The sequence below is a fragment of the Xenopus laevis genome, chromosome 8L (assembly GCF_017654675.1).
Source record: "Xenopus laevis strain J_2021 chromosome 8L, Xenopus_laevis_v10.1, whole genome shotgun sequence".
Taxonomy (NCBI): domain Eukaryota; kingdom Metazoa; phylum Chordata; class Amphibia; order Anura; family Pipidae; genus Xenopus; species Xenopus laevis.
The window spans coordinates 84,608,505-84,626,233 of NC_054385.1; positions in this window are offsets into that span (position 1 = coordinate 84,608,505).

A 17,729-nucleotide genomic window follows, 5' to 3' on the forward strand; every position below is an offset into this window, starting at 1 on the left:
CAGTTTGTGTTCAAGCGGATGGTGGGAATCGAACAAAAGATATTGATCCTTATGAGTGGGTTTCCTGTATACTTCGTTTTCAAGTTACCCTCCTCTTGGATGCATATCAAACAGTTCAAAAATGAAAGTTTGTTCTCGTGGACATCTTCCCTTGTGAACTTTATATTACTGTCCACTGAGATAATGTGTTCTGTAAAGGCCGCCACTTCATTGGATCTGATTTTAACCCGTGTCATCCACATACCTGAACCAGTTCCCTGGAATGTAAGTAAGGCCCTCCTTTCCACTTTCTCCATGTACAAGTTAGCTACACTGGGAGAGACTGGAGAACCAATTGCACAGCCATATTTCTGTCTATAAAAAAGGTCCTTGTATCTGAAGTATGTGGTGTTAAAGGAGAAATCAACCTGTGGGGAAAAAACCCCGTACCCCCCAGGCTACCACCCCATACTCCATACTTACCCCTCGTCGCAGATTCTTCCAGTGAAGTTCCACTCGTCCATCTTCCATGTCCTCTATAAGCTGACTGGGAAATCAGTATTTCTGTAACTGCGCATGCACGGAATTTCACGGAAATTGCAGATCTCTCAGTCAGCTTATGTGATACAAATGTGACATGGCAGGCCATGTATGAATGAGAGTGCGATCAAGTGTATCGAATATGGCTCCTTAGGTACAAAATGGATGTACTGACATTAGTTGGTGACCAGGGAACAACCAGAGTGGAGGTACTTAATACAGATATTTCAATATTAGTTGGAGAAGGAGTTGAGGTAATTAACTCATAAATATATAAACATGTTTATCAGGAAAGAAGCTTGTATCTTATTCACATGGTTATAATTTTAGGCATACAACTATTGTTTTCATTCTCACGGTCATTCTCATGGAAATAGTTCTGGGCATATGGCCATAATTTTAGTATATGTCCACAATTAGGATAATTACCAAATTCTGTTATAATTGATTATTTTATTGTTACACTAGTATAAAAAGAGAACTCAGGGGCTTTGGGACTTCATCTAGCTTACCAAGGAGCTGGAAGATGGACGCATGGAACTTCGCTGGAAGAATCGGCGCTGAGGGGTAAGTATGAATTATGGGGCATTTCCCCAGGTGGGGGTACGGGGTTTTCCCCCACAGGTTGATTTCTCCTTTAAGGCACAAATCTAGCAACAAACATACTTGGTTAGGACTGAGCTTCATTCTGCTGCTGAGGGTGTTATCTTGCTGCAGTCGATTTCCTACAGTCTCAATTGCCTCTGTTGTAGGTATACAAGTGAACAATGAAGTGACATCATATGATACCATTGTTTCTTCTGCCTCTAGTGTAATGCCATGAATCTTGGTTACCGGCGGTGATTACTGGACGCCCATTTTCACGCAGATGAATTGTCGCCAGCATCAAAATTGCATATTCGCTAATTTTTTGGCAGTTTCGTAAATTTTGCAGGAAAAATTTGCAAAATTCGTGTTGAAGCGAAATGGGACAAATGCACCCATCACTAAATATAACAACAACTGGACTTACTGCTAAGTCTTTTATATTGGCAATGTAATCGTGCCAAAAGTACAGAGCAATGCATTTCAGAGGTTATCAGACTAGCACAAAAACAATGGAAGATGCATAATTGTTTATATCTCAAAAAAAATTCCCCAAGATTTTAACATTCGGATTTTAATAAATACCCTCCTTATCATTATTGTTAATTTTTATTATTTATATTTCTATTTAGGCCTCTCCAGTTCATATTCTAGTCTCTAGAATAAAAAGCTAAATAATTTAAAAAACTACAAATAATAAAGAATGAAAACCAATTGCAGATTGTCTCAGAATATCAATCTCTACATCATACTAAAAGTTAATTTAAAGGTGGACAACAACTTCAATAAAAATGTAAAAAACATTGACAGCCATATTACATATTACAATTAAAATATTGTGTAAACCTAATTAAATACTAATGCTTAGTACACAAATTAGCTTATATTACAGCATGTGTTACTAGTATAACATGTTTCAAAACTACTGAATTATATCTCCCTTTTTTTTGCTAAAGTGCCTGAAAAATTTCTCCTGCTTAATAAAATATAGCTCACCCTGAGATAGAGATGAAATAGAATATAGAATCAGATTGTTAAAATGTTCTATTATTTCACCATTCAAATATACTCCAGAAGACGTCATTTCATTTGTAAAACATAAAAACATGTTCTGTAAATCCTAATTATACACAACACAGACATAACTTTTGAGTTTGAGATAAAAGGGACTAAGTCAGGGAGGAAAGAAAGGAAAAGTCCTAAAATGATTTAATTTCTTTTGGAAATATGCTTAGAGGCTTTCGTTTATTCAAATAATGCAGTTTTCTTCGAAAATATGCTGGGATGGTTTGTTTAATGATTCATTTGCTATTAAAATTTGAGTTGATTTTGCTAATATTTATCTATGGACAGTCAATATCTTGGTATAATGACAAAAACATCAGATACATTAGCAAGCAAAACTGATGTACAGTAAATCCTTTGGACAAAGGGGCCCTGTGATCCAGCCCTTTAAAAACATATGTTTAAAACATGGAGGAAAAATAATGGTTCTCCTGGATGTACCAGTTTGTTCGAGAGATATGATCTCACAACATGAGTGCTGAAAGGTGAGGTTTTGCTGGGTTGAGCAAACAACAACTTTGTTGAGATCTGCACTGGAACTATGGGGATTCAGAATTACCACACAGCTTGAAGATGGAAGATCTTCCTACTGTAGGATTGTGGGATATCCTCATGTCAAAACAAGAGAGAAAGGTTGGATTTGTGACTAGCTCCAGTAACAACTCCAGTTTTATCAAAGTGAATTTAATCAAAAGAAAATAATTGTTTTCCGTTCTGACAAATAATAGAGCACTTTAATGAATATGTAATATGTATGTCATTTAGCTATTCCACATTCCCAGAGCACTATAATTATTAAAGGGGGGCTATCATGGAAATATTACAAAGTGCTAAAGCACTTACAGTATCTTAGAAACCACTGTGATATTTACCTTGTTAGTTTCCAGGAACATTCTGCATATTCAGTGGTCTTCTTGCGTTTGAGTATCTTATGTCAGATTCTATAAATTATCCACTCATCTTTGGGCCAATATATGGGTGGAAATGTAATGTAATGGGGTAATTGTTGACCTGTTTCTCCATGTGTATGGGTTTTTATAGTGAACGCGGCATTACACCCATAGTTTCAAAATTAGTTCAGTGATTAAAGGAGTACTAAAGAAATAGCTAGAAATGTAGTACATTATATTTTGGGTTTCTGTACCAGCTCAAGGCAACCACAGCCTTTTAGAAGTAAAGATCCGTGTCTACAAAGACGGCCCAGAAGCTCCCCATCTTCCTTTCTGCTGATTCACTGCACATGCTCTGTGCTGCTGTCACTTACTGAGCTTAGGGACCAACTTAAAATATACAGCAAGCCTAGAATATCAATGTCACAATATAAAGCTGATTAATAATTAATACAGATAATTACTGCATGGCAGCTCAGAAACCAGTGCAACTTGCATCAGAATATAATAATTCGCCCTGTAGCATCAGCCTATTTTACAGACCAACCTCATTTTCTGCTTGATAATTTGCAACAACCTATTTTCTGCTTGATAATTTGCAACAACCCCTAAGTTTAGCTTCTCAACAGCTGCTCAGAGCTGTAAAATTCTGCCTGGAGTTGAACAAGAGACCTGGCTTTTATTGATTCTGGGTCTGCTGGGAATTTTCTTGATGCTTCTTATGCAGCTAAATGTCTGTCCCTTGCATGTCTCTCTCCTCTCCAGTCAGACTCCTGGCCATTGATGAAAACCCCCAAGTTAATGGGTTAGTTAAATCAGTAACCCCTAAACTTGAGATGTATGTGGGAGGCACACATTCTGAAGTGATTGATTTCCACCTTATCCAGTGTGCCTCCACTCCTGTGTTGTTAGGCTTGACCTGGTTAAGGCAACATAATCAACACATTGATCGGAATACTGGGGAGATTTTGTAATGGGGTCCTGGCTACAAGTCAGTCCTCAATAAAAGCCTGTTACCTGTATATATTGCTGCCACAGTCCTTGAGAGTCTGCCTGATTGCGGTGGGGATTTCCCTTATGTTACTGAAAAGGCTACTAATGATCCCAGGTCAGTGATTACTGCAGTCCAAGGTCCTGCCCTGATTTCCAAAAATGTCTGCTCTGCTACATGTTTTGGGGAAACCTGGTCATCCTAAAGCCAGGTTTTAGGATGCTCTCCCTCTGAAGCCCCTGTTGTCCAGTCTATCCAGTACAGTATATGGCTAATGATAGGCAAAAGGTGCAGTTCCCTAGTTTACCTTTTGGTGCCCACCAGAAAAAAGACACTGATAGACATCATAGGACTACTCCTAAGTACCAGGTGTGAGACAGGGTTTGGCTACTAAAAATGTCCAATTCCAGGTGTCCTCTGCCCAATTATAACCAAAGTTTATTGGCCCATACAGAATCCTTATAAGTCCTGTCCTGGTTCGTTTAGAGCTACCAGCATCTGTTAAAACAGGTAATATGTTCCATGTTTCTTTGTTGGGCTGCCCCAGCATTTAGGGGGTCTAGTGGCCCCTCTTAGAGAGGGGGTAATATCCTGAGATCACTGCCATTGCTATACTAGTAATTGCAAATAGACATGGTTTGGTTCAGCTGTTATCTATCTGGACCCATCTGGTCCCATGTGACCAGTGTAAGCCATTATATAAAGATCCCTTCTGTGCACTGAATCATGGCCCAATATAGGTTCTGTTTGCTAGTTCCTGGGTTCTATTCTAAATTGTTTAAGCCGTGCCTGTACTTTGACTATTTTTTCTGATCCCGCTCTGTACTTCGATATCAATGTGTTTTGACCTGGCCGGTGACCCTGACTACTTTTCCATCTGCTGTATCTGTACTGTCTGCTCCTGTTGGTATTGCCAGCCTGTCCTTTGACCAAGCTTCCTGTTCTTCATTCCTGTTCTCCGTTCCTGTACCACGTCTGGTTCCATTGCCTGCCCAGAACTCCCTCCCTGCCTGGTCCTATCACACTAAGACCTGGCATTGATTAATTGGCCAAATCAGTAGCACTTCCATTGTACTTAAATATATTTTAACTTAGCCTTTGAGTGCTCCCACAACCCCCCCCCCTTTTTTGTATATTGAATTACTCCCAGGAAACAAACTAACAATGTGCAAAATACAAATACAATGAAAATGAATGGGGCTTAATAATTCAATGGCAATTTCTGTAGTAACGCCGAAGGTGATTATTATATCAGAGCTGCTTTTTATTTATTTATTTTAAAAAATATTTTTTATTGAAGGTTCTTCACAACCATAAAGTTTCATTTGTACAATGATACCTTCATGTGTTACAAAGATTGTAAGAACAAATAACCAATAAACACATTTCTACAAATACAAATAATCTTGCGTGAACATTTTCCCAACAAATATGGTGTGTGATGAAAACATAACAAGATACTGTACAGGTTGCATGAAATCAAAAACCATTGTAGGTGAAATAGTGGCATTCACAGTTCAACATATGCCGCTATGCCTGGTTTAAATTAGAAACACATACAACAGTAAAAATAACAGCTAAAATCAAGTATACCTGTTGTTTGAAAAATAGCAGGTTGTGTGTGGGTTCAGATTTCATAGTTGGACCATCCTCTTTCTGTGAGTATTTCTTCCATTCCATCATCATAAACTTGACATAAAAAGAAAAAAATGAATATTGCTAAATATTAAAATATTTAGTTCAGGTAATTATTCATTTTATGAAAAAAAACTTTCTCCTTTTCACATATTGTTCTGGGTTGTTTTGGAAACTTTTTTTGTAGGAGTGGATAGAATAGATGAAATGTCAACTCATAACCATTAATGTCTTTATGGTGTCATTCTGTAATATAATCTGAACATCTATCAACAGTAATAAAAAAATACATGAACATGAACAAATGGGCAAAGGACAACATTCAAGTATAATGTGAAAATCATTATCATTTAATAAGAGCTATTCAAATTTACACAATTTACAATAATCCCAAGTAATCAAAGTCACTTCAGTGCCTGTGAACCAGGGAATATCAATTTGATTTTCATCTAAATGAAAAGAATTGCCCATGCACAAAACAGATTATTCCCTTGCTACAGGGATTGTTTAATTAATTTAGGCTCACAATGTAATAAAATCTATATTCTAGAATGTATAACAAGCAGCCAGAGAGCCTGAAAAATCATCATCATATTTTCACAATCTAATTTGCATTTTCATTTTAGCAGGTACCATTTTGCAGTTTTCTGTTTTGTACTTTCTTCACTGACCTCAAATAACTGAATGCATTTTTGGCATTTCACTTTTGCTTTCTTTCATTATCTTTGTTCCTTATAATTTCACTGCTATCATTGGGAGTCTGGCCACACACAAATTGATCTGGTGTTACAATTTGATAATTTGATAATGTCAGACCAAATTATGGGTTCATCAGTTCATACAGTATGTGGGTTCCTTGGACGGTAGTGTAAATGGCAATTGCACTTAGTAGATTAACCAACAACTAATGCAAGTTGAAAGTGTTAAAATTGACAATTAATGTTTATGTTCTATAACATGTTATCTAGGTATTTGCAAACTCCAGTAGGAAAGGGGCTGGTGTACTTGATATAAAATATCTGTAAAGCATAATAATCAACACATGCTCCTTTATAAGTTCCATGTGTCTGTTTTTCTTAAGAAGTACAAGGTGCAAAGAACGAGAGAGTGCACAAATGCAGGGGAACCATGGGATTAATACATGCCTCAAAGTGTTACTGCTAGGGCTGTTTAGTGTGCTGCACCTTTACATGCAACATGTTTGGAGCTAATGAATTACACACAGACATTATTTCTGCTGTTGCAAGCATCCTGATCACAATATATCAATATGGAGCCAAAGGAGGAGTCTGCATTGGTAAATTGGTCTCAAGTTGCAGCTCACATTACTTCTAACAGATGTCCACTATTGCATTGGATTTCTGGGAAATAATACTACATTTTGGGCAAAAAAACAAGGCAACTTACATCCATTTTTGCACTTTGCACAGCAGTCTTGCTTTAAAAAATGAGCTTTTCAATTTTGTAATGGTATGCTTTTTGGCTCCATTCTTTCTTATACAAAGCGAGTTGACTATTTTTCTGTAAATTTTCAATATAGTAAACTCAGCTATATGGAACATACTGTTCTATTGTAAATACTCAAAAACACTTACAGAAATGTTTCTATAAATCCCGATCACTGTTATAGAAGTAAAGTAACACAATAGTTTAGATGTTTGCTTATCCAGAATGTTATTTATGCCTAATACAGTAATTCTAATATTTAAAATTATTATTACTTATATTTTGTTTCGAAAACACTAAAATATAATGTCTCATTTGAAAAGCATGTCTGTGCTGTTGGAGTTGTCATACACGAACACAAAGCATGAGCACAGCAAGGCACTGCATAGACATATTTAAAATCAGGGTCTGTCAAGAACACATGCTTTCTTTTGTTTAATATGAAAAGATAACAGACCCCCTGTTTGCTAAAGTCTTCAGAGCTCAGTGGAAGTTAAGTGTTATGTCACATTTAAAGATGAAGACAATGTTTTATGTCTTTGATGTTAAGTGGCAAACAGAAATGAGAGAACACTTGAATGTGATGGAGAGGAAAGGAGAGCATCTCTCATGTATAACACTAGACATTTGACCTATAAAAAATGGTTAAAGGTATTATATGTTGTACGAGATATCAATGCTTATTAAAAAAATAAAACAAGTCAACTGTATGTAAAATTGAAATACTCATAAAGGTACTTGCACCAATACATGCTCTTTAGCAACTTTTCGCACACTCCAATGTTCCCAACCAGCTTGCATGCAATTGTCCACATTGATACAATGGAGCCCTGGAATAACCAGCAGCTTCTACCTGGTGGTAGTTCCAGGGTTCCCTCAGCAGCTTTTCCCCATACTGTATGTGCAACTGACTTGTACCAATTGAAACAGATAATAATTTCATTACTGATGCTGCACTCTTGAAGTGACGGCATCTACGCACAAATGAAGTAAAAAAAAAAGTGTGGCTATAACCTTGTTGTTTAGGACAAAATGTACATTAAAAAAATATTATATCTTTCTGAATTGTGCAGTATACACATTGCACTGCATTTGTAAATCAGAACTTCGGTAAAAACTTTTACTTTTGCTGTTGGTAAAATAGTAATCATACATCTAGGGCATAATCTATAGTGTTTGAAGGACAATGTTCACCAGTATCTACATATTTTAGTTTTCATGACTTGTAACTAAGCAAAATTTCAAAATCCTTACACAACCCTTTCATCAAAACCTTTACCTGTGAAACATATGCTGAACATTAATGAAAAAAAGCTTACAGCAGATTTACGCCTAATTGATCAGTATTGAACAATATCATCAAACTAATACTGTAGATCAAATTTTAAAAATTATTGACCATGATTTCAGGGATGGGGGTAGAATCAGTATAGGTATTTAATAAATAAGCAATCTATTCACTGAATAAATATTAACTTTCTCCATAGTCTAGTGTGGGATTTGATATCTCAGACAATCTTTTGGGGGTCTTAATTAATCCCTGGAGGTTTCAGACAGCGTTAAATAATTAGATGGCTATCAATATTTTAGATCTCCACCCACAGAACTTGTTGCTTTTGCATGCATTTTCACTCTTTGCACATGTGTTATAAAAAAATCAGTGTAGTTTGTTTTTTAGCAATTGACTTGAAGAGACACTACTCTGAACATTTGCCAAGTCCATGACTGTCTTCAAGAGAAAGTGACACAACATAGCAGAGCCATAAGAGTCATGGGATAAATTCACTAAAGGGTGAAATTCCGCCTGCGGAGGCTCTGCAAAACTTCGCCAGCCGCAAATTCGCTACCACTACGCTAATTCCCCAAAATGTGAAGTTGTGTCTCTGCAGCCAAACACTGGCCAAGTTTCAATAGAATTTCATAGCAAACTTTCGCTAGTGTTCGTTTCTGCCTGGCGATTTTGTTAGTACACTTAGGTCAATTTGCATAGGGTGGGCACGTAAAGGTCATATATACCGTTTTATTAGAGATGTTGGTTACAATGGTTGAAGTGGCCACTTATTATTACAAATGTCCAATGAAGCAAAATAAAGACAAAAGAGATCCTCTAATGCCCTAGACATGAGCCCACCCTAAAACAAATATGACTTGCCCCTCAAATGGTTGGGAAAGAAATGTTAACACAAACATCTTTTAGAGACTTTTGAAGGCAATCCAACTTTAAGATATAAAAAAAAGCGTTTTTTAGAACTTTTATGACTTTTCAGCATTCAGGATATGATGTCACTGACATAAGACTGAGGAGGATGTAGCTTCATTTTATCAGTTCGCCAGGTCTAAGGTGGCAAAGTAAACTCTGGTGAAAGAATAATGTTCTGTAAAATTATCACTTTAGTGAATTTGCGGAGCAATATTCTTTCGCCTGAATGAAAATTCGTCTGGCAATAGGGCGCGAAACTGCGCTAGTGACGGTCTCTTTCGCTAGTAAATTGGTGATGTCCCTGTGGATGGGATTTCTGGCAAATTTTAGCTAGCAATGGCCACTTCGCCCTTTAGTAAATCTTCTCCATGGTCTGACATGGGTTGTAGGTTTCATGCAACAATCACAGAGGAAAGGATACAGGCGGTGTTTCACATTGCATTAAACTGAAGGAGGTGTTTTCATTGCTGCTTTTCACTAGCTGAGATCAAAACATGCTGTGCACATAGCTTCATGGTAAATCTACTACTTTTGTTTGATTAATAATGGTTACCAGGCAGAATCAAAATGAAAAAATGTTAAAAAAGTATTTGCTTTATAAATAATATGCTGTCAGTATCAGTTTATCTATAACGTTTTTTTCCCTTCCTTGGTATTGTAGTATTTTTAGCTAATATGTTTTGTTTCCCCTTTGTTATATTGGGAAATATCATTTGTAAAACTATGTTTTATTGCATTCATTCCAGGGACTTTAAATTAGATCTTATCAAGGTGACTACTTTACCTGCTTGTGTCACTGTTTTCTAACAAAGTGAGTTTGATTTTCAGCACATTTTTCACATATTTACTTTCATTTCCCAAAGTATGGTGACGAACAACTAATGCTGGCACACCAAAGGTTTAACATGGAAAAATGTCTTTATTACTTTATAGAGCAAGAAGATGCTGCAAGGTCTAGGGGTCTCCAAATACATTCATTTCCAACAAATTCTGCAATGAAGAGATAGATCACAAACTGCTCAAAAATCATTCTCCCTTGGACATTGTCTGAGCCCTGTCAATTACACGAATGATTGATTCTGAAAATATGTTGGATATAATACATTTCAAGGACTATTAATTCAAGATGGGGCTCAAGTGATAGTGCATGAAATATAAATAATGTGTTACGAAAGATACAGATACAGAAGCACTTGAATTATTCCAAATATACTAGCTATGTGCATATGTATTAGATTTCCTAGCTTGTTTTCTTTTCCATGATATTTACCCTTATCCAGTCTTTAAAGATAAGAAATGCTAAGTAATATACTGTAACACATTTCTAAATCTTCAGGTTTCTGACCCCAATCCCCATTCTAAATAAATAAATAAGTATAGAAAAGCTTTGAAACACTACACCAGCTTTGTCAAACCTTTGAAACTGCAGCTGTTATTGATTAGAGGCAGCACAAGGGTTGCAATCCTGTGCTTCAAAATACCTGAAGTGGAAATAAGATGAGATTAAAAAACAGTAAAATATCATTGGGATTTTTTAGAGTCGAAAGTGGAGTTTTATATTTTAAAGTTGACCATACAGATAATGCATACCATCCATCAGATTTTTCATCACTATGGTAGCCTAACCCTGGGTCCAACAAGTGAATTGGGTACAGTTTGTAATATTTGTGATCAAACAATATATATAAGTTGATCTCTATGCTTGTAAACATTTACAGTGATCAGGTTGACCAATGATACAGGAAAGTGACAACAGCTCCCTTAAATCCTCACGTTAGCATAATGTCCTTGTAATTCGGCAGGTTTCACTGTTCAGATCAACAATTTCAGCTTAATACTAGCTGTAGTGCCCAACATCCTCTTTCAATATAGGTCTTCAGCATAAAACCTATAATATTTATTGGTTGGAAAGGGTGCATTCCTAGTCGGGCATGGCAAAAGAAGAACTCATTGCACGCTGGTAGGGGTAAAATATTATTTAGAGACAAGGGAAAAGGGAGGCTACTGTAAATAATGTAGTATTGAATGCTTACACTTTAAGAATATTTCACTGTACTGCCAGATTAGTAGATATTAGTAGGTTAGGTATAGAGATGTCGCGAACTGTTCGCCGGCGAACTTGTTCGCGCGAACATCGGGTGTTCGCGCTCGCCGGAAGTTCGCGAACGTCGCGCGACGTTCGCCATTTTGGGTTCGCCATTGTTGGCGCTTTTTTTTGCCCTCTCACCCCAGACCAGCAGGTACATGGCAGCCAATCAGGAAGCTCTCCCCTGGACCACTCCCCTTCCCTATAAAAACCGAAGCCCTGCAGCGTTTTTTCACTCTGCCTGTGTGTGCTGAAGAGATAGTGTAGGGAGAGAGCTGCTGCCTGTTAGTGATTTCAGGGACAGTTGAAAGTTTGCTGGCTAGTAATCGTTTTGATACTGCTCTGTTATTGGAGGGACAGAAGTCTGCAGGGGTTTGAGGGACATTTAAGCTTAGGTAGCTTTGCTGGCTAGTAATCTACCTTCTACTGCAGTGCTCTGTATGTAGCTGCAGTGGGCAGCTGTCCTGCTTCTGATCTCATCTGCTGACTGCTGCAATAACAGTAGTCCTTGTAAGGACTGCTTTTATTTATTTTTTTGTTGTTTTACTACTACTACTACTACTACTACTATAAGAGCCCAGTGCTATTAGTCTAGCAGTGTTGGGGAGTGGGACTGGTGTGCTAATCTGCTGCTCCTAGTAGTTCAGCAGCACCAACTTTAATTTTTTTTTTTTAATATTCATTTTTTTTTATTTTACTTTTTTTTATTTTACTACCGCTGTAGTAGTGTATAAGTTGACCTTTTAGGCATTATTTGCCCTGTAGGCATTATTTGCACACTGTTTTCTTCAACCCGCCATCGAGCTGTGTGACCTTGTTCACATTCTGTCTAAATATCCATAATATTACCGTCTCCAGAAAAAACACCGGAGTCACTTTTTTCAAGCAGCCATAATATATTTTACGTAATCCGTATCCACCGCTGTAGTAGTGTATACGTTGGCCTTGTAGGCATTATTTGCACACTGTTTTCTTCAACCCGCCATCGAGCTGTGTGACCTTGTTCCCATTCTGTCTAAATATCCATAATATTACCGTCTCCAGAAAAAACACCGGAGTCACTTTTTTCAAGCAGCATTCATATATTTTACGTAATCCGTATCCACCGCTGTAGTAGTGTATACGTTGGCCTTGTAGGCATTATTTGCACACTGTTTTCTTCAACCCGCCATCGAGCTGTGTGACCTTGTTCCCATTCTGTCTAAATATCCATAATATTACCGTCTCCAGAAAAAACACCGGAGTCACTTTTTTCAAGCAGCATTCATATATTTTACGTAATCCGTATCCACCGCTGTAGTAGTGTATACGTTGGCCTTGTAGGCATTATTTGCACACTGTTTTCTTCAACCCGCCATCGAGCTGTGTGACCTTGTTCCCATTCTGTCTAAATATCCATAATATTACCGTCTCCAGAAAAAACACCGGAGTCACTTTTTTCAAGCAGCATTCATATATTTTACGTAATCCGTATCCACCGCTGTAGTAGTGTATACGTTGGCCTTGTAGGCATTATTTGCACAGTGTTTTCTTCAACCCGCCATCGAGCTGTGTGAGCTTGTTCACATTTTGTCTAAATATTGATAATATTATCGTCTCTAGAAAAACCACTTGAGTTACTTTTTTCAAGCAGCATTCATATATTTTACGTAATCCGTATCCACCGCTGTAGTAGTGTATACGTTGACTTTGTAGGCATTATTTGCACAGTGTTTTCTTCAACCCGCCATCTAGCTGTGTGTATTATCGTTTCCAGAAAAACCAACTGAGTTTTTGTTGTTGTTGTTGTTTTTTTAAAAATAATGCCAGGCAAAGGCAGGCCGCCACGCAGAGGCCGTGCTAGGGGCCGTGCTGCTATGCAATCCTGTGGCCCTAGCAAATTGCCCAGTTTTAAAAAGCCAATGACCCTGAACTCCCAAAATGCTGAAGAGGTAGTTGACTGGCTTACACAGCACACCCCATCCTCTACCGTTTCTAACTTTACCACAACATCCTCCTCATCCTCCACTGCTATGGCCACCCCACGTAACACTTCCTCCACCACCGGTGCCCCTTCTTCACTGGGGTCAGAGGAGTTATTTTCCAATGAGTTTCTTGAACTGAGTAATGCGCAACCATTATTGCCAGAAGAAGATGAAGGAGATGAGGACCTTACACCCAGATTTAATTCTGGCAGAGAACACGATAGAGATGGACATAATGAGTGATGAGGAGGAGGTCCCCGCTGCTGCTTCCTTCTGTGATGTGTCAGAAGAAATTGATGCATCTGAGGAGAATGATGATGAGGAGATTGATGTTTTGTGGGTGGCCTAGTAGAAGAGAGCAAGAGGAGGGTAGTTCAGATGGAGAGACGGAGAGTCAGAGAGGCAGTAGGAGAATAAGACTTAGAAGAAGCAGGGAGGACAGCCCGCAGGGATCAGCAGGGCAACAACATGTATCGGCACCTGTGTTCAGCCGGCCAACGCACCCGCCATTGCCGCCAATACCGCCAACTCCGCCAACTTCTACTGTTACCCGCCAGATCGCACACTTCCAAAAAGTCAGCAGTGTGGGATTTTTTTAATGTGTGTGCCTCTGACAAAAGCATTGTAATTTGCAATGAGTGCAGTCAGAAACTGAGCCTTGGTAAGCCCAACAGCCACATAGGTACAACTTCTATGCGAAGGCACATGAGCGGCAAGCACAAAGCACTTTGGGAGCAACACCTCAAAGGCAACAGGCAAACTAAAAGCCACACTCCTTCTGGTCCAGCAATCTTACTGCTCTACCTCTGCTCTCCTTGACCCGTCTGAACCACCCTCCACTCCGCCTTCCACCTTGACCACCTGTTCCCATTCCCAGTCATCTGCCACCAGCCAAGTTTCTGTGAAGGCCATGTTTGAGCGTAAGAAGCCAATGTCTGACTGTCACCCCCTTGCCCGGCGTCTGACAGCTGGCTTGTCTGCACTCTTAGCCCGCCAGCTTTTACCATACCAGCTGGTGGACTCTGAGGGCCTTCCGCAAATTTGTAGCAATTGGGACACCGCAGTGGAAGGTACCCAGCCGCAATTTTTTTTCTAAAAAGGGAATACCACACCTGTACCAACATGTGCAGAGCCAAGTTACCGCATCTCTGTCACTTAGTGTTGGGCCAAAGGTCCATATGACTACTGACGCATGGTCCTCCAAGCATGGTCAGGGCAGGTATGTCACCTACACTGCCCACTGGGTGAACTTGGTAATGGCTGGGAAGCAGGGAATGGGTAGCTCAACAACAACAGTGGAGTTGGTGTCACCGCCACGGATTGCACGCGGTTCTGCCACCACCTCTACTCCTCCATCGCTCTCTACCTCGTCTTCTTCTTCTTCTTACTCTGCTGCTGGGTCCTCCTTCTCCTCCTCCACACCTGTGCACCCCCAGCTCCCCCTAGGCTATTCGACGTGCCAGGTACGCCGTTGTCACGCTGTCTTGGGGATGACGTGCCTGGAAAGCAAAAACCATACCGGATCTGTACTCCTGTCATCTCTGCAGTCACAGGCCGATCGGTGGCTGACCCCACACCAACTGCAGATCGGAAAAGTGGTGTGTGACAATGGAAGCAATCTGTTGGCAGCGTTGAGACTAGGCAATTTAACACATGTGCCCTGCATGGCACATGTGTTAAATTTAATAGTCCAACGTTTTGTCTCCAAGTACCCAGGATTCCAGGACGTTCTCACCCAGTCCAGAAAGGTGTCGGCCCATTTCAGACGTTCCTACACAGCCATGGCACGCCTTGCTGACATTCAGCAGCGCTACAACATGCCAGTCAGGCGTTTGATTTCTGACAGCCAGACTCGCTGGAATTCAACGCTCCTTATGTTGGAACGTCTGCTGCAACAACAAAGGGCCGTCAACGAGTACCTTTTTGAACTGGGTGGTAGGACTGGATCTGCACAGCTGGGGATTTTTTTCCCCCGTTACTGGGTGCTTATGCGCGATGCCTGCAGGCTCATGCGACCTTTTGAAGAGGTGACAAATATGGTCAGTCGCACCGAAGGCACCATCAGCGACCTAATACCCTTCGCTTTCTTCCTGGAGCGTGCCGTGCGACGAGTGACAGATGAGGCTGTAGACCAGCGTGACGAGGAGCTGGAAGCGCACGATTTCTGGTCGGAATCACCAGAACGAACCCAGGCACCTGCTGCAACGCAGGGAGAGGTGCCAGAAGTGGAGTCAGAGGAGGAAGGTGGCTTTGTGGAGGAGGAGGAGGAGGACCAACAGGAGCAGGCTTCCCAGGGGGCTAGTGGTGACCTTTTGGGGACCCCTGGTCTTGTACGTGGCTGGGGGGAGGAGACCGTGGATGATGCAGTCCTTGATAATGAGGAAGCGGAGATGGATAGCTCTGCATCCAACCTTGTGAGAATGGGGTCTTTCATGCTGTCATGCCTGTTGAAGGACCCCCGTATCAAGAGGCTTAAGGAGAAGGACCTGTACTGGGTCGCAACGCTACTAGACCCTCGGTACAAGCATAAAGTGTCAGAAATGTTACCAACATACCACAAGTCCGAAAAGATGCGGCATTTACAAACCAGCCTGCAAAACATGTTGTACAATGCTTTTAAGGGTGATGTCACTTCAGGAACTCATCAACATTCCAGGGGCAGAGGTGCCAGTAATCCTGCCACGAGCACACCTGCAAGGACAAAGCCCTTTGGCCAGTCTGTAACGTCAGACATGCAAAATGTTTTTCTGTCCAAGGCAGCGCCACAACCCTTCTGGATCCACCCTCAAAGAACGCCTCGACCGGCAGGTAGCGGACTACCTGGCATTAACTGCAGATATCGACACTCTGAGGAGCGATGAACCCCTGGACTACTGGGTGCGCAGGCTTGATCTGTGGCCAGAGCTGTCACAATTTGCCATGAACCTCTTGTCTTGCCCAGCCTCAAGTGTGCTCTCAGAAAGGGACCTTCAGTGCAGCAGGAGGGATTGTAACTGAGAAGAGAACTCGCCTAGGTCACAAAAGTGTCGATTACCTGACCTTTATTAAAATGAATGAGGGGTGGATCTCGGAGGGTTACTGCACGCCGGAAGACTTGTTCTGACTTCTATGCAGCTGTCCTTCTCTTCAAGCCTCATGACTCCACACACAGCTGTCCTTTAGCGTCCTCCTCCTCCCTCCGCCACCGTTACAAACTAGGGTGCAAACCCTACTGGTTTAATTTTTTCTGGCCTCTGTGCTTCAGTGGCTGCAACCAAAAAAACTGGGCAAACAATGTCTACAAGGTCAACGTATGGCAAAAAATGACTATTTTCAGCATTTATATGGCATATTTTTTCTGGCAACTGTGCTTCAGTGGCTGCGTCCAAAAAAATGCATATTTTCTGCATTTATATGGCATAATTTTTCTGGCCTCTGTGCTTCAGTGGCTGCAACCAAAAAAATGCATATTTTCTGCATTTATATGGCATAATTTTTCTGGCCTCTGTGCTTCAGTGGCTGCAACCAAAAAAATTTATATTTTCAGCATTTATATGGCATAATTTTTCTGGCAACTGTGCTTCAGTGGCTGCGACCAAAAAAATGCATATTTTCTGCATTTATATGGCATAATTTTTCTGGCCTCTGTGCTTCAGTGGCTGCAACCAAAAAATTTATATTTTCAGCATTTATATGGCATAATTTTTCTGGCAACTGTGCTTCAGTGGCTGCGACCAAAAAAATGACTATTTTCAGCATTTATATGGCATATTTTTTCTGGCCTCTGTGCTTCAGTGGCTGCGGCCAAAAAAACTGGGCAAACAATGCCTACAAGGTCAACGACGTTGACCTTGTAGGCATTGTTTGCCCAGTTTTTTTGGCCGCAGCCACTGAAGCACAGAGGCCAGAAAAAATATGCCATATAAATGCTGAAAATAGTCATTTTTTGCCATACGTTGACTCAACGTATATGGCAAAAAATGACTATTTTCAGCATTTATATGGCATATTTTTTCTGGCAACTGTGCTTCAGTGGCTGCGACCAAAAAAATGCATATTTTCTGCATTTATATGGCATAATTTTTCTGGCCTCTGTGCTTCAGTGGCTGCAACCAAAAAAATTTATATTTTCAGCATTTATATGGCATAATTTTTCTGTCAACTGTGCTTCAGTGGCTGCGACCAAAAAAATGCATGTTTTCTGCATTTATATGGCATAATTTTTCTGGCCTCTGTGCTTCAGTGGCTGCAACCAAAAAAGTTTATATTTTCAGCATTTATATGGCATAATTTTTCTGTCAACTGTGCTTCAGTGGCTGCGACCAAAAAAATGCATATTTTCTGCATTTATATGGCATAATTTTTCTGG